The following is an 18,089-nucleotide window of genomic DNA, read 5'->3' as shown; positions in this document are numbered from 1 at the left end:
GTTGAGAGTCTGCCTGCCAATGCAGGGGGCATGGGTTCGTGTCCCAGTCTGGGAAGATCCCACATGCCGTGGATCGGCTGGGCCTGTGAGCCATGGCCACTGAGCCTGCGCGTCTGGAGCCTGTGCTCTGCAGCGGTAGAGGCTGCAACAGTGAGAGGCCCGCGTAACGCAAAAAAAAAAAAAGAAAAAAATCTTCCAACAAACAAAAGTCCAGGACCAGATGGCTTCACAGGTGAATTCTATCAAACATTTAGAGACGAGCTAACACCTATCCTTCTCAAACTCTTCCAAAAAACTGCAGAGGAAGGAACACTCCCAAACTCATTCTATGAGGCCAACATTACCCTGATACCAAAACCAGACAAAGATACTACAAAAAAAGAAAATTACAGACCAATATCACTGATGAATATAGATGCAAGAATCCTCAATAAAATACTACAAACAGAATCCAACAACACATTAAAAGGATCATACATCATGATCAAGGGGGATTTATCCCAGGGATGCAAGGATTCTTCAATATCCACAAATCAGTCAATGTGATGTACCATTTTAACAAATTGAAGAAAAATCATATGATCATCTCAATAGATGCAGAAAAAGCTTTTGACAAAATTCAACACCAATTTATGATAAAAACTCTCCAGAAAGTGGGCATAGAGGGAACCTACCTCAACATAATAAAGGCCATATATGACAGACCTACAGCAAACTTAAGCAACTTAAATGCCCATCAGCAGACGAATGGATAAAGAAGATGTGGCACATATATACAATGGAATATTATTCAGCCATAAAAAAGGAATGAAATTGGGTCATTTGTTGAGATGTGGATGGATCTAGAGACTGTCATGCAGAGTGAAGTAAGTCAGAAAGAGAAAAACAAATATCGTATATTAACGCATATATGTGGAACCTAGAAAAATGGTACAGATGAACCAGTTTGCAGGGCAGAAATTGAGACAAATGTAGAGAACAAACGTATGGACACCAAGGGGGAAAAGCGGCTGGGGGTGGGGGTGGGGGTGTGATGAATTGAGCGATTGGGATTGACATGTATACACTGATGTGTATATAATTGATGACTAATGAGAAACAAAACAAAACAAAACAAAAAAACCCCTGTTTTCTAGCAACAAGTTAAAGACAGCTCCACTTGCATTAATCTACAGAACCGTCCATATGCCAGTGTGAGGCTGCTATCCAATACCAGCACAACTAGTCTGCCTTTCCACAGTGGTATTTTGGCAAAAATGTCAACGACAAGACAGGTCGTGGGTTTCTCCCTAAGAAGGTCATCCCGTCACCCCTCTCTTTCCCTCCCCAACACGATCCCCAGCTCATGCAAAAAAAATAAATAAATAAAGATTGCAGTAGTAGCATCAGTGTGCACTGCCAGTCCACCTGGGGGCCTTAATTGCTGCCTTCTCCTCCAGCGTCGTCTTGCTGATCCCTTGTCCAGAGCGTTAGGTTGTCGGGAGGAGCTGCATGATGAGCGTGGAGTCCCTGTAGGAGTCTCCACTGAGAGTGTCAAGCTTGGCAATGGCGCTATTGTAAGTTGTCTTGGCCAAGTGGCAGGCTTGCTCTTTGGCATTCCGGATCTCATAGTAGAAAAGGCAGTAGTTAAGGGCCAGGCCTAATCTAATGGGGTGAGCGGGCTGCGTGTGCCCTTTGCTGACCTCGTGGGCTTCGCTACATGTCTTCTCAGATGACTCCTCGAAGGTCGCCCTCTTCACTCCAGTGGTGACTTTGGCCAGGTAGCGGTAATAGTCCCCTTTCATATTCAGGTACAACACTTTGCTCTCATACCGGCCGTCCTGGCAATTCTTGATCTGGTATTTATCCAGCAGGCTCAGCTCATCCTGACACACCAGCTCATCCTGACACACCAGCTCCTTGTCTATTTTTTCACGGTAAGCACGTACCATGTCCACCTTCTCGTTACCCTCTGCAGATATCTTCTGCTCAGCGCTACTAATGACCCTCCAGGAAGAACGGCGTGCCCCAGCTACACTCTTGTAGGCCACAGAGAGAAGGTTTCCTTCTTCACTAGACACTGGCTTCTTCAGCTCTGTCACGTTCTTCGTGGCTGCAGCCCTGTAGTCCTAGCGTTCCGCCTGCTCCACCAGCCGGGCTTCTGCACCAGTTGCTTGCGGTCCACCGTCTTCACGGGCTCTTTCGGGCCGGGCGAGGAGACTGGGGCAGCCTGGAGCCTGGGTGCTGGAGGGACCGACCCAGGCTGCGGCTAGAGCTGCGACCCTGGGACCGGGCGCAAGGCATCTGCCGGGTCTTTCTTATTCTCTGGGGGTCTCCCCTGCACCCAGCACAGAGCTGGGCACACAGTGGGTGCTCCCTTAATGATATCGAATGAATCTGTGGATTCATTAATGAGCAAAATGGCCTGGCATGGTGGCTTCAGTCTTGGGGGAGGGTCATGGGTGTGTGTATGACACTTTAATGGACCGGGGGCGGGGAGAGGATGACTTAAGAAGAGACAGGGGAGGCAAGGGCCTCAGAACTGGGAGTGGGGGTGGTCAAGGAGTTGAAGGGGTGGGGAGGCAGACCTGGACTCAGCGAGACTTGGTGGCTGCCTTCAAACGTCTGAAGTGCTGCCCTGGAGGAGGGAGTTGGGGGCTGATCGGGCATGATGAGAAGCCAGGGCTCATTAAATATAAGGAAATCTGTCTAACAGTTTGTACTGTCAAACACCAGCACAAAGGTAGTGAGTTTCCCATCACTAGAAGGGCTCAGCCAGGGCTGGGCAGTGCTTGGTGGGGCTACTGTAGAGTAGGGTCTCAAACTTTTTTTTTCCAAACTACAACCCATATAAAAGTGTAGTTCATGCTGTAGAGTCCTCCTCTACACATGCACAGAGAGTTTCTTAAAATGCTACTGCTGACCCACTCTGTTCGCATGAGACCCTACTGCCTGGTGCTCAGCACAAGCCTGGGGAATGCATCACACTAGTTGGCTCCAAGGCCCTGTCAGGTCTGGGACTCTGTGGCTGTCTGTCTTCTCAAGGAATTCAAACTCCTGTGAATAGTCAGATGAGAAAAACTCATTTAGGAAGGTAAATTTTCGTTTTAAAAACTCACAAAACATTTACTCTTTTCTTATAAAAGAGTGCTTAGTGTTGACTATACCAAAAAGCAAAAAGAATGAATGTCACTGACCACTCAGAGAATGCCAATGTTAATATTGGGGTATATTTTATTCCAAGTCTATTTTTTTTTTTTTTTTTTGCAGTAACCAGGCCTCTCACTGCTGCGGCCCCTCTCGCTGCGGAGCACAGGCTCAGGATGTGCAGGCTCAGCGGCCACGGCTCACTGGCCCAGCAGCTCCGCGGCACGTGGGATCCTCCCGGACTGGGGCACGAACCCACTTCCCCTACATCGGCAGGCGGACTCCCAACCACTGCGCCACCAGGGAAGCCCTAAGTCTTTCTTTTTTTTTCTTGTTGTATATAGCTCTTTAAAAAACTTTTGCAATAACATGGCATAAATGATTTTGTGAACGTTTTACTGCACACTGTTTTATTGTTTTCCCTGATTGCTGTATATTCTTCCACAAGATTATTTTTAATGAATGCATTATATTTTATTGTACTAATGCATCATAAGAACTTAACCAAATTCTAGTTGTCATCAATTAGGCACTTTCCAGTTTTTGCTATGTACATATGTCTTAGTATACTTGGCCTGTAATTTCATTTGGATAAATTCCTAGAAGTGAATTTTGAAGAGTAGAAGTAAAATCTTAAGACTTTCATTATATATTAACAAATTACTTTCCAGAAATATATGATTTTATAATCCCAAGAGCAATTATGAATGTGAGCTTCTCCATATGCTCATCAATCCTGGCTATTGTCATTTATTTGAAATCTTTACAAATGTGATTTTTTTTAAAAAATGGTATCTTGTTTTGATTTTACATTTCTTTAAATACTAGTGGGATTGAAAGCCTCTGTGTATTTCTTTGTTTATTCATGTCCTTTGCTCCCATCTTTATTTTATTTTAAAGTATTATTATTACTTTGTAATAATAATATATGATATTTAATATATAAACAGTAAATATATATATCTATAAACATATAAATATTATGTTTATATATTAAGGATATCTTGCAAATATGTTGCAAATATTTTTCTTTAGTTATTTAAAATTGCTTTTCAAGTTGACTTATGCTTTTTGTTTTACATACAGGGTTAACCTTCTTTTAAAATATTGCCAAATGTATTTGAAATGTTTGGACTTTGCATGCGATTCTTCTTTCTTCACTGCCCCCTCTGCCTCTTCCCTCCCCACCATGCACACTACAGATGTAGATAAACAAGTACTCTTTATGGTTGGCGAGGGTTATCTCATTTTCCAATCTCATTTTTTTCCCGCCACTCTCCAGGTCACAGTCAGGTTATGACCATATAGTTAAACAGAAGGGTCATGGGAGAATGTGGATATTCTATGTTCTAGACTACTCATCCCTATAATCCCAAACTGCAGCCGTGCTGGGGATTCAGGCCCCACTCTCCTTCCTGGGCACAAAGCCCTGTCACTCCGACTCTGCTCCACATGGGACAGAGGGGGGTTAGCCTGCACTCCTCCTGGTGTCTTCACCCCTGTCCCTGATGGGCTTGTTGGGAAGATTCCAGGGTGGAAAGGCCTTCGAAGCCCTGTCTCTTGGGCCGGGCACAGCCATTCCTGTCTGGGATCGGGCCTCTCACAAGCCCCCAACCTCCATCTGACTTTCCAGCCCTGACCGCTCCACCAGCACAACTCTCTTTCAAACTACAGATGCTTTCACTGTTGGAGGAGGTTAAGTAGCAAGAGTGAAAAGCTGTGGAGAGAGACAGACATGTGTTCTAACTCTGGCTCTGGCCCCTGTTAGCTGCAAAATCCTGGACAAGTTACTTAACCTCTGAGTTGCTCAGAGACAGTTAGTTATCTGCATGCAAGTAATTTATTTACATATAAGAGGCAGGACAGCAAATAGGCTGTTGGTAATGAACAAAAGCAAAACAGGATTTTTAAAAGACGGCAGAGGAAAACATTTTCTGGGAACTGTGATTTTCTTTTTATATTTTCTTTGTCAGTTGATAAGTGGGTGGCTAGGTGAGAGGCCCACTTAGGCAATCAGCCCTGAGCAGGCTGGCTGGGCCTTGGAAGGTAGCAGTTTTCATTGTTTACGGATTCTCTGGGAAGCTTGAGAGTTTAGCATGTGGTATACAGGAGGGCAGACTCTGTGAGGTCTGCCACGCCCCTCATGTAGGCTGAGTCCTCACCCCTCCCTCATGGGACTCTCTCCCAGTAACCACCTCCCGGGTTAGAACTGCGAAGGCTTTATGGGTAAGTACCTGTAAACGTTAAAACAGGACAGTCGGGTCTGCTATAATGATTGTCTCAGAAATACTAATTTGTTCCAGTGCAATTGATACATGAGGGAACAATTTGAACCTACTGCAAATTTCACATTTGCTGATGAATGATTTCATCTTCTGGAAACACTAGGTGAAAGCAGAAACCTGCACCCAGATGAACCAAGCCGCCTAGGAATACAAAAAACACACATGGCCACACCCCAGACATCTCCAGCTACCTCAGTTCACCATATCCTTCCCTATCTGGTAATCGCATAACTGATACCCTCGACCGTCCACCATAACACGCAGCCACCCATGTCCAGGAGCCAACATCCCTTCCAACACCCACATCCAGAAGCCAGCTTCAGGTCTTTCTTGAGGTAAAGTGCCGTACTTATCATCGTCCTGATGAACTTCTTAACCATTCAATGTGTAAAACCATGCTAGCGTTTTAACTAGGTGTATTTTTTTAAGTTTTTTTTTTTTTTTGCGGTACGCGGGCCTCTCACTGCTGTGGCCTCTCCCGTTGCGGAGCACAGTCTTCGGACGCGCAGCCTCAGCGTCCATGGCTCACGGGTCCAGCCGCTTCGCGGCATGTGGGATCCTCCCGGACCGGGGCACGACCCCGTGTCCCCTGCATCGGCAGGCGGACTCTCAACCACTGTGCCACCAGGGAAGCCCAACTAGATGTATTTTTTACGTGTCATTGACAAAGTTTTTGTGTGTTGTGCCCCAACCTCATTTTCCCCATAAGCCCTGTGATTTTTATTCCACGATTTTGCAGAGCGCTGTGAATTTTAGTAACACATGTGCAGACTATAGCCGGGACCAGCTACATAATATGTGGGATCCAATGCAAAATGAAAATGTGGGCCCCCTTGTAAATAAAAACTAAGAATTTCAAGATGATGGCAGCAGAGCATTAAACCAAGCTCGGTGCCCTCCTAATCCTGAGGTCCTGTCTGCCTGCACAGAGACACACCCATGAAGCCAGCTCTGGTTGTAATAGAACTGACTATGCTAGCACGTAGTAAGTACTTGATAAATGTTAGTTGTCATTCCTATTGTGGTTTCTTTAATGTTTAAGCTATTTTACACTGTAAAGCAGAAATTCTATAAAGACCCAGTCATTTATTTATCCACTTTACAAACATCTATTGAGAATCATCAGGGGTCAGGCACTGTGCTGGGCGCAGAGACCTGGGGGAAGGGAGTACATGGCACTTGAATGAGTCGCCCTAGTAAACCCAAGGTAGGGGAAAGAGCCAACAAGCTGGGCCAGCTGGACTTGGGTTTCCCTGGTGTCGGATGTCCGGAGACAATTCCCCTTTGATCTCTCCTGTTTCTGCAAGTCTCGGGAGCAGAGGTACTGGCAGCCTTTTGTTCTCCACTATCTTTTCAAGGATGTTTATAAAGTGTGAACAGCCTTGGAAGAGAGGGATAGTGTCTCCCTCTGGGACAGAATGCTAATTTGTTTGCCATCCAATATAATAAAGATAACGTCTACCTTGAGGGAAAGGTTGGGCAGGTTTTCTTGCAGCCCCTTAAAAAGATTGGTGTTTTCTAAGGTCAGGGTTCCTCAGCTATGATACAAATCCATTGTGTCCCAGCATCCACTTGGACCTACCTCTGCACTGCCCAGTAGGACTTTGTGGGCAAGGGAAGCCAATGTGAACATGAAGTTCAGGCTACTTGCTGCTCCTTGAGTAATAAAGCCCTTTGTCTCTGTCTTCTACCTGAATCCATGAAACTGTGCAGGTCAGTCCAGGAGAGACCAGGAGGAGGGGCCAGGCCGGGGCACTGGGCACCTGGGAAACACCTGACTGAGCAGGACGGCAGGCAAGGAGGCTAAGGTTTGCCTGGGAAAGAGCCTCAGCAAAGACCTGATGAATAAGCTTCATTCAAACCCTGAGGCACTGTGAGGACCCGCCAGGTAGAGCTGGAAATGGAAAAGACAGCTGCAGGAAGAAGGGAGCCAGGGCAGGAATCCCTGGGGGCAACTTGAGGGAGGACCTCCTCCTTAGCAAGCAGGTGTAGGCCACCTGGAAGCTTGGTCAGAGCTTCCTGATTGGGGGTGGGAGATGGCGGCAAAGCCAGTGAGGAAGGGTCTGAGGTCTCAAAGAATCTTCGGACACCGGCGGGAAGCCAGGAGCCTCTGGCCAATGCTGTTCCTGTAGAAAGCCCCTCCTCCCAGAGATGATGACTTTCACACACTGGTTCCCACCTACCTTCCCTCTCTCCCTCCCCTCCAGGAACTAAAAGTCCTCCATCCCAGGTAGAAAACAGAAACACCCACCCAAGGGAACCCCCAAACACAGGTGCCTTCTGCACAAAGTCCCCCTCCTAACCCTCACCTCCCAACACAGCAAGCTGGGAGATGCTGCTCCTTGCAAAGCAGGCTCCTGGCATGTTCCTCAGGCCCTTCTCCGCGATTTCCCTCCTTTCCGAGGCTTCCCTCACTCAGGACAGTCATTCTGGATTCCAGTCAGGTACCCAAAGGGTTTCACCTACATTCCAGGAAATTTGGGTGAGTCAGCTGCGAGGACTTCCCACGTTTCTCGTAGTGCCATGCAAGCTGGCAGCACCAAACGGCTAACACCTTGTAGGAGCCCTGGTTTCACTGCCTCATTTGCTCTTATTACCACTCCTTCCACGCCCACACCTGGGCTGCATCCGCAGGGGCTGGACTCCTGATCTGCCTCAGTCAGAACGACCATCTTCCTGTGTTCTGGGGACTCTGCCCACAGCAGCCCTTTCCCGTGGTTCGGTAGTTCAGGGTCTGGCCTGGATGCCTGAATCAAACCTGTAAATTTGCTCAGCTCTCCCCTCCGGCCTCCGCGTTTTCTCCTTGCCCTCCTCACCTGCTGCACTCACCTGATGAAAGGCTGTACTTTAGGTCCTGAGAAGGGAACAAGAAGTGGTTGTTTTTTGTTTGTTTGTTTTTAATGTGTTGGTCATTTATACAGAAACGCAGACTCACGGATATGGATAAAAGCACCAGTGAATTTTGATTTTGCCTCTCATTCTTGCCAAGGGCTGGTGGGGAAGGAAGGAGAGGCTCTAACCAAAGAATAAGGGTTTGGGTTTCACGTTCTTCATTTTTCTTTTTTTCTCCTTTGCTTCCAGTTTATTTTGACATCTATAGTGACAAGAGTCATAAAATGGGTTTTAATTAAATACCATAAAGCAATTGGAAAGAAACAACTCCCTTAATTGTTTTACTGGTAGAAAACCCTCTGGTCAAAAATCTCACCTAAACTCAGACGCATATATCTGTTGTCACCTTGATAGCTTCACTTGAGTATCTCATCAATACCTCCAACCTCAATACATCCCCAAACTCGAATGAATGACTGTAGGTCTGATTTGCCAGGTACAGGCTCAGTTTAAGTTGTTGTCCCAGTTGCTCCAATGGTGCCTCCTTTCATTTTCAAATGTGTGCTGCTCGGGACAGAAACAATATGGTCACCCTACCGAGAAGAGACTCATGTCTTTCCCTCCTGCAACCTCCCTCCATGCCTCCAACTTATAACTCCACTGATGTTCCCTTTCTCAGTTACTGGCGCCATCCTCCTTCCTGTGGCTCAAAGTGGAGCAGAAGAATGACCCTCTCCCATCAAGCCTTGTGGGTTCTATCTCTGAAACCTTTCTCCAACCAAGCATTTCTCCACCTCCCTGCCACTGTACTTCTCCGTACACCATCATCTCTTGCCTGGGCTATTCTATGAGGCCTCCTCTCTCATCTAGTCTCGCTCTTTCACAACTTGATTTCCACCTTTTTTGAACCAAAAGTTGGATCATGTCACCCCTGCTTAAATCCCTGCAATGGTCTCTCATTGCCCTTGGATGAGGAGTGCCAAAAGGAGCAGCCTTTTGTGATAGGCCCTAGCGTGATAGCCCAGTGTGACAGGCCCAGCAAACCATGAGTTTCATGTTCTTAATCCTTTAGGCAAAGCACAGCGATCTTTACTCCGATGGCATGGGGTGGGGGGTGGGGGGGCCTCTGAAAGCCAGGTCCTTGCAGGTGTGTGCCTGCTCTTGGCAGAGGGGCAAACTAACCAAGGGCGGTGGCCTAACTATCTCATAGGGACCAGGGGTTTGGGGTTTGGCTGCCCAGGACCGTTAAAGGCGATCAGACATCCAGGGGCTCTCCAGGCAATAACAGTCATGAAAGCTTTCAAAGCATTTTTAGAAAGCCAATCTCACACTTAAATTAGGCTAATACGATAAGTATAAATTATATATACCAGTATATCACCATAATTTAATAATTATACAATATATATTATTTATCATAAGATATTGGAGCCTACGTTTGAAGTCCCGACGTACAGGTTGCATCCAGGGCCTGCAGGCTTTCACTACTCTGTGAGATAGTCTAGTGTCAGAATAAGAAGAAAGCACTCAAAAATATCCTTCCAGGACTGGCGTCTTCCCTGCCCTTGCAGAGTGGTGTGTGTGTGTGTGTGTGTGCGCAGGGGCAGCAGCGGTGGGGGGCGGGGAGTGGGCTGACCAGCCCAGCTGCGGAATGCCTGATGACAGGGTGGGGTGGCTTATTTTTAAATACATTGTCCTGTCCCTCACCCCTTGCCCACCCTTATTTTCTTCTCCATGTTGAGAAGGAAACCAGGAAGTGTGACACCTTCACTCAGCTGTAGTAAGCCCACAGTGGAGAGCGAGTGCAAGGCTGAAACCGCGGTGGTGGGGGGCAGGTGCGGTCAGCTCCAGCTGCGCCCTGCTCTCCTGCTGTCTCCACTTCCCTGGGCAGTGGAGGGTGGTCTCGGCATGGCAGGAGGCTGCCAGGCTGGGGGCTCCTGGGTCTGCTGCCTGCCCAGCTTCCCCCCTCCCCTGGGAAGTTAGATTAGGTGATTAGTCCCGCCCATTTCCCTGGGTCACCCAGCCTGGCTTGTGGCTCAGGGGTGACGAGGCCCGGCGTTTGGGGATTTCCAGGGCCAGCCCGGGGGGAAGTGGGCTCACCTGCCGGGCTTCCCTGAGGAGGCCACCTGACCTCTACCGTAACGACCCACAAGTACCCTTCGCAAGCTTTCTTCGAAGAGATTTTATTGGGCTGGATGAGTGTCCCCCCAAACTCATGTCGCCTCAGAATGTGACCATATTTGGAAATACAGTCTTCACAGATGTCATCAGCTAAGTTAAACTGAGGTCATACTGGATTAATGTGGGCAGTACTCCAATGACTTTTGTCCTTATAAGAAGAGAAAAGAGACAAAGACACACAGCGGGAAGATGGCCATGTGGTGACGGAGGCAGAGACTGGAGTGGTGCAGCTGCAAGCCAAGAAATGCCAAGGGTGCCGTCAACCACCAGATGGTAGAGAAGGCAAGGATGGATTCTTCCCCGGAGCCTTTGGAGGGAGTGTGCTTTTGCCAACAACTCGATTTAGGATTTCCGGCCTCCAGAGCTGGGAGAGAATACATTTCTGTTGTTTTAAGCCACCAAGTTTGTGGTACTTTGTTACGGCAGCCCTAGGAAACTAATAGGAGAGAGATCCTCTTGGACTGCCCTCAGTGAGTCTGTTCCATTGCTCAACATACACCCAGACCTCAGGACCGCAAACCCAGAGGGCCCATCAGTAAATGCCCCTCCCCCCATGTCTAGATCCCTCTAGATTGTGACCCTGTGATGGCAGGGGCTATATCTTATTCATCTCAGCATCCCCTGTGCTGGGCACAGTGCCTGGCACACAGGTTCACAGAATAACAGGGCTGTTGGAGTGCCAGGCTGACCCTGAGTTTTGTTGTCTCTGCTGTATCCTGGGGAGCAGGGCTTGCTGGGACTACTTGGCTCTGCTCCCCTTCCCTCCCCTTGGCCGACCCCTCCAGCTTCAGCTAGTTCCTCTCCCCAGGGAGCTGGGGAAGAAGGAGAGGACCTCACTTCTCAGCTAGGTTTTGCTCCAGGACTATTTCCATTTTCTTCTTCTCTGATCCTCTGGTTAAATTCCCCCACCCCATCCTCTTTCAAATTCCTTCTGGATTACTTTCTCTAGAATATCACCTGGGCTATGTATCAAGTCTCAGTTCTTCAAATAAGAGGCCTGGCAGCTGGTCCTGGATCAGGGCTGGGAGCCCACCCAGGAAGGCATCCTTGAGGGACTCCACCTGTTTCCCAATCCACCTGCAGAGTCCTTAATCCAACCATGATTTTAGCTCATCTGACTAATGATCTCATTTTACTGTTGGTTTTGCCTCTACCATTAGACTGTCAGCATTAGACCCCAAGTGTCTGAGAATTCGCTCACACACTGTAGACTTAGCTAATTCATGTTCATTGACTTCCTGCTGTAGGAGAAGGAAGATCAGAGCAGTGTATCAAAACATACCAGTCTTGATTCTAGCTTAAGGAAATGAGCTTAAATAGGAAATCATCTCTGCACTACTTGTAATAGGGACAAGTAAATAGCCCGTGTCCAACTTAATTAAATAAATTATATGGCAGTCCACTCAATGGAACATTATGCTGATTTTAAAAATGTATGCGTGAAGTGTTTCATAACAATGAGAGGAAACGTTTAGGTTTAAAGTCATGTGGTAAAGTAGAATCCACATTTATCTATGATGTGATAGATTAAAACTACGTATATGAGCTATTCCTGGAGAAGTAGCTAGAAATCTATCAGTGTATTAAGAGGGGTTTTTCAAATGTACTGATGATGTTTTTCTCCTCTCCAGTTTTAAATATTTTCCATATCTGCTATCGTGAGAATGTATTACTTTCATAAGGGGAAAAAAACAGCGATGGTAAACGTTATTTGAAAAAACTCTTTAAGGCCTGGGCTGGGCTCTCTGTCAGAACCCTCTGTTGGAAGTCTCTGCTGGCCGCCCTGTCTGAGAGGGCAGGAGGTCCCATCATGACAGCCCTTACTGAGCATTGCTTGTGGACAGAGGTTTAGGCTAGAGGCGGGTCTGACTGGGGTGCTAGGAGTGCACAAGACAACCTAATAACCATGGGAGGAAGAGCGCAGAGCAGAATGAACACTGGAACCATGGGTGCAAGCCCGCATCTGCCGCTGACCAACCGTGTGACTCGGGACACTCCCTTTTCTGTGGGCCGGCACCTCTTCCATGGCAGAATGAGCAGTGTGGACTCCATGATTGCCAAGGTTCTTCTGGTTCTAAAATTATGTTCAGACTCTTTTTTTCTTTCAGAATTTGAGAAGGGAAGCCTACCCGTAGGTCACAGACAGTGAATCTGAGCTCCTAGGTGCTGGCTTTTTGACTGAGCACTGTTGCTAACTTCCAGGACTGAGTTCTCTTCTCCTTAAAGTTGAGTGAATGGATAAATTTAGACTCCTGGGCCTCAAGTCTACCCCTTCACCCCTGCCCAGGCACTCAGCACAGAGCCTCCTTCTTGGGTACCCCAGGCCTGGAAGATGTTGCTTGGGGAGGCATTAGTCCCCCTCCGCCGCAGAGGGAAAATGAGAAATGAACTAACTGGTGTGAGAACGCAGGGCACTTTTAGAGAAAGGGCCTTGAAGCCCAATCCTGGGAGAATGACAGAGGCCTTTGTGTGGCACAAACACCAGGGCCCTGGCTTCCACCACGGCCTGGGAGCCAAGATCTCACGAGCAGAGCTTGCCCTTTGTCACCTCGGCTCCCTCATCCGCAGTGGCCTGACACCAACACATAGCACACTCCCGTGGCGGGTCCAGCCATGGGGGAGCCCCCGCCCCAACCGGCATCAATCCCATTGGTCTGTATCTTTTGCAGCCTGGGAAGCTTGCCCTCGCAAGCAGATCTCTCCCTCCTCTGTGTAGCAGGAGCCACGCCCACCAAGACCATAACCACCATCCCCTCCCCTTGCTGGATTGTTGAGTACAGAGCAGTGGTCAGAGAACTTGGAGTTGCGCAGATTTGGGTTTGAAACCCAGCTCAGATGGTCAGTCTTTATATCGTAAAATGGTCATCCTCTTTTAAGTGAGTGTCTCAGTGTCTGCTGGAAGCAAACGCTGAGATGGAGTGAAATGGAAAAGTTTATGGGGAATAACACCTGTGAAAGGAAAAGGCCGGAGGCAGGATTGGGCAGGAGCCAGCACAGCTGACAAAGCCATGAAGTCCCTACAGGTGCTGTGGGATGCTCTGGGGCGCAGACTGCCTCTTAAAGGAATCCTGTGGGACTGGAACTAGCCAAGTCCTTGCACCACTGCCTTGCTCAGTCATTGACCTGAGGGTCACCATGAGAAGGGAGTGCTCCTGGCTTGAAAGTTGAGGTGCACCTGAAGGAGCTGACAGCTGGCGCTACCAACTAACCACTCTCCTTGCAGCCAACAGTGTATCCATTCTTAAAGGCGTATCTCTGCGTCTACCTTGGGGAAATAACCGTTCAGCATATAAGCCCCCACCAGCAGAGGATAAGCGCTCAGGGCATGTTAATTCCATTCTTTGGCTTTGGAGCCAGGCAGACCTAGGCTCGAATTCCAGCTTTGCGACTTCCCCGTGTGACCTGGGCAGGAGTGATTCAGGACAGTTAGCATTCCCCAGTTCCACCTGATCACACAACCCGGACCGTGACTCAGTCATGATGAGAGTGCGTGTTCATTTCCCTGAACGTCAGTTTTCTCAGATGTGAGGTGGGGATGGTGATATGTACCTTGCAGGGTTACGGGGACATACACAGGGCCTGGCACTCTAGTTCAAGTCTCAAGATTGAATAAATCAGGATGAATACATATCTGACTTCCTGCCCCATCTCAATCTAAGTGTTTTAAGGCTGGCCAGGAGTAACTTTATTAGCAGCATGAGGGTCTATCAGGGCATAAATTATATGGAGGTAAGCAATTTTAACCCCATCCCAAGATGAGAGTCTCCCACTTTGGGTAGCCTAGGAGAGAAGTCTCCTTTAAAGATCTTGACACGCTGCCCAGAACCCAGGCTGAGTCTATTCAAGCCACATCTGTATCTTCTTTCCACGTGAAAATGTCATAATCTTATCCTTGCTCCAATTTACTGATACCCCAAGTCAAGACTGAACTCTCTGGCCCCCCATGGAATATCAACCTCAATTTGGTTTCAGATTCTTGCCCCCGAGAACGCCCAGCAGTCTGCAGGTCTAGGAGGTCTCCATCAGACAGACCTCCGGGAATCTACTCATCCCTTCCCTTCTCACTCACCCCTCTCTGTCCCCATCAGATGCCTTGGGAGGGGAGAAGGAAGGACAAACAGATAAAGAGGGGCATTTGTCATAGAGACCCAGAAGCACACCAACCCTGGAAAATGGGCAAGCCGAGAGGTAGCTGGACTCAAAGAGAAATGGGAAGGGAACTGGAGGCAGGCAGGGAGAAGATGAATTAGATTCACACGTGCCAACATCCTAAAACCCAAAAGGGATGCAAGAAAAACCTCAGTATGCAAATGAGCCTGGAATTCTTCTCCAGACTCCTCTTCATGCCCTGCTTCCCTCACTTGTTTCTACCTTCAGGGTTGATGTCAGGATGAAACGAGAGGCCAAGTGCCCTCTACAGGTGTCTTCACAACTATAAAGCACTTTTACATGTTTGAGCTCATTTTATTTTCACAACCTGTTGGGTAGGTGTTATTTGACAAAGACTTTTGTTTGACTGAAATTTAGTCAGGCTCCTAAACTTCCTTCTAGGCCTGTCTGTGCACTTCCCTGTAAAATCCAGTTTTAGCAAGAGCCCTGCCAAGTCAGTTTAGCAAGAGTGTCCCATCCTCAATATCTGGAACTCTCAATGTCTGATCAGGCACTTCATCCTCCTCCATCCCTCCAAGGTGATGTCTGGTCACCCTGGCCTGTCTTCGGCCAAAAGTCCTGTTAGGTTGGTTTAGCCAGAATCGGCTCACCCCTGATGTTTTCTCTTAGTAATTTTCTATCCACTGACCCTTACCCTGCTTCTTGGCTATAAATTCCCACTTGCTCATGCTATATTTGGAGTTGAGCCTGGGTCTATACTGAGGTCCCTTTTCTCACATTGCAAGAGTCCTGAATAAAATCTGTTTTTATGCTTTAACTACCCATCCAGCTCTGTTTTTTCTTTGACATATTATCCTTATTTTATAGATGAGGAAAATAAGTCTCAAAGAGGCTGTGACTTGCCTTGGGTGGCAGAGCTGGGGTTCAAGTTCAGGTATCCTGAGCCCAGTTGGAGTCTTGGCCACCACAGTAGCTTCTGGAGAACACTCTGTGCCTCCAGTGTCCCTTGCATTGGAAAGTGGGAGGTTTGCTGTGTTAGGTCAACAAGATGTCCAACTCTTACTTTGGTCTAACCTGGAATGCTTTTTCTCTTCTAAATAGGAAACTGTAGTCCAGTAAATGTCACCAAACAAAACACATAGCAAGTTAATAGAAAGAACTCATGAGCAAGAACTGACACCGAAAAACTGATTAAGGGGCCAAGTTGGCCTTGGCGTCTATGTACATTTTTTTCAGTGATATCTTCCTCGTATCCTGTCCCACTGCCCTATGCTTAAAATTCTGTACCCTTATGGGTTTCCTTCTCCTGGGAAAGAATGGGATCAATGGATCCATGCAGAGGTGGGACTGTCGGGGGGACCATGCTACTTCTCTGAAGTAGTTGCACTATAACTGGAAAGTCCAGCCTTTGGGCTTTGGCTGTAATTGGGATTTCAGCTTCAGAAAGCAAGTAGCCGACAAGGTGGTGGAGCCTTCCTGGTCCTCTGAGACGGCGCCACAGTGTAGCCATCCACTCCTCTTTGGATGGCTCCAGGTTTCTGCCTGGGAACGTGGAAATGCCGATTCCTCATCCTAGGCTGTGCAGTGAGAGCCTGAGCTCCCTGCCTGGGGACCAGTCACTCCACAGACCCCACACTCAGGGAATGAAGTCTGGAGAAACCAGGGGTTCACACCGTGGCAAAGGGTGGGGAAACATCGCTGTTGCTGTCCTTTGCAGAACTATACCGACTACCTTCTTTCCCCTTCAAACTCTGCCTGACACGCTCAGTTTGGAGTTCCTGTCCCTTCTTGGTTATGCTTGTGAGTCCCAAGAAGTCAAAATGGGGTGCCCTGGTCTCCAAGGTCTCCAGGAGCAGCCCCTACTTCCTCATGGGCTCACAATCCCTTCTCCCCAGGTTCTACTCTCTACCACACTACCCAGCCCAGATCTCTCAAGCAGCTTCCCCAGGTTGCCTTGGGCTTTCTGGACCCTGTCCTGGAAAGAGGAAATGCACAATTTGGTGAGGGTCTACCCTGTGCCTAGCACTGAGCAGATATTCCGAGCCCAGTCCTCCATCCCACAAGTAGCATACGGGGTGGGGGGGTATTTCTGATTCCCACCTCTCACCCCACATTGTTCCCCCCACTTGCCATGTTTCTTAGGGTCTCCTCAAGTTTCACTCTCCTATTCATACAGCCCCAAACTCACTCCCTCTTAGCCCCTCTTTTCCCAGTTCTGCCCTGCCCTTCCTCTTGAAATGACCCGGCTGCTCCCGCTGTGGCAGTCCGAAACGCCGGCAAGAAAGGGGCAGCCCAGGACACCAGGCAGTACGGGGGGCCCTCATTTCCGTGTGTCCTGGTTTCTATTCCCCTACATGCCCCTCCCATCCCTCCCCCTACTTGGCCCAGGCTGACTAGGAACAGAGCAGCCTGTTTATATTTTTTATTTTTTCCTGGTGGGGAAAGGGGGTGGAGATTGAGGAAAGGAAAGACGGGTCAAGGATGATTGGCACGGGGCCCCACCTTCTTTTGTCCGCTTCCCCTGGTACTCTGGCCCCTCAGGGAAATACACCTGTTTAAGGCCAGCAGCCAGTGGGGACAGGTTCACCTCTGCTACTTGCACTACCACTTCTGTGCTGAGGAGCTTCCCCAGGGGAGCGTGAGGGACTCTTTCTGGAGCCATGAGGGGTGTCCACTGCAGGAGGGTCCCCTGGGTGTTCCTGAGCTGCTTGTGTTCCTGCGTCCTTGGGCCAGTGCTCCTGGGTAAGTGATGCACCTGGGGCAGCATTCTGGGGATGGGGTAGCTGACGTCGCCGATCCCACCCGAGGAGCTGGGGTCTGTCATGGGGAGAGAGACAGAGACAGAGAGGTAGAGAGAGGTGAATGGATAGAGATGGAACAATATAGGGGAGAGAGAGGGAGAACGCTAAAGAGACCGAGGAAGGAGGATGTAGAGACAGAGAGAAGCAGGGAGATGGGGGAGTGTCCTGGTTTGGGGAAACTCACTGGGGGAACCAGGGCTTATTTTGTGGAAAGAGACAGGTAGGCAGAACTGTAGAAAAAGGGAGAGAGAGTTGAGAAGGAATGACACAGAAAAACAGGAAAGCTGGATAACACCCGGAAGAAAAACTTGCAGAAAGATATAGAGTCAGAGGAAAAGACAGGTGAGAAACAGATGAATCAAAGCAAAGTAGATCCAGAGAGAGGAGGGAATCAGAGGAGACAGGCAGGATGGAAAGGAAGGACCAGGGGAGAAAAGAAGCGACTGGCTTGGAGAAAAAAGGCAGGACTAAAGGGCGGCTGAGACAGGCAGTTGGCTTCTTGCCTCTGAACTTGGGTTTAAAAGCTTCCTCTTGGGCTAATGCCCCCAGGGCAGAGCTCATAGCCCTGGCGTTGGCCTTGGCCTCCTCTACACCCTGCCTGCCCGCCTCTATCTGGAGCTGCAACTAGAGCTGGAACTAAGGCCTTTGGGGGAAGCTCCCCCTGGGTCCCCTGTCCCTTCCTCACTACCTTCCAAGCTGCCCCCTGGCCCCAGGGCCAGGTTTCATTCTGTATTTCTGGGTGTCTGAGTCTTCT

General features: G+C 48.6%; 1 pseudogene; it reads right to left on the bottom strand.

The window, feature by feature from the left end:
• Positions 1 to 752: 752 nt before the first annotated feature.
• LOC111175442 (14-3-3 protein gamma pseudogene) lies at positions 753 to 17,358 on the bottom strand (annotated as a pseudogene).
• Positions 17,359 to 18,089: the final 731 nt, after the last annotated feature.

This window comes from Delphinapterus leucas, chromosome 4, assembly GCF_059928025.1.
Source record: "Delphinapterus leucas isolate spDelLeu-1000000601 "Yukka" chromosome 4, BTC_Dleu_Yukka2, whole genome shotgun sequence".
In the NCBI taxonomy this organism is placed as follows: domain Eukaryota; kingdom Metazoa; phylum Chordata; class Mammalia; order Artiodactyla; family Monodontidae; genus Delphinapterus; species Delphinapterus leucas.
This window is presented reverse-complemented; position numbering and strand designations above follow the sequence as displayed.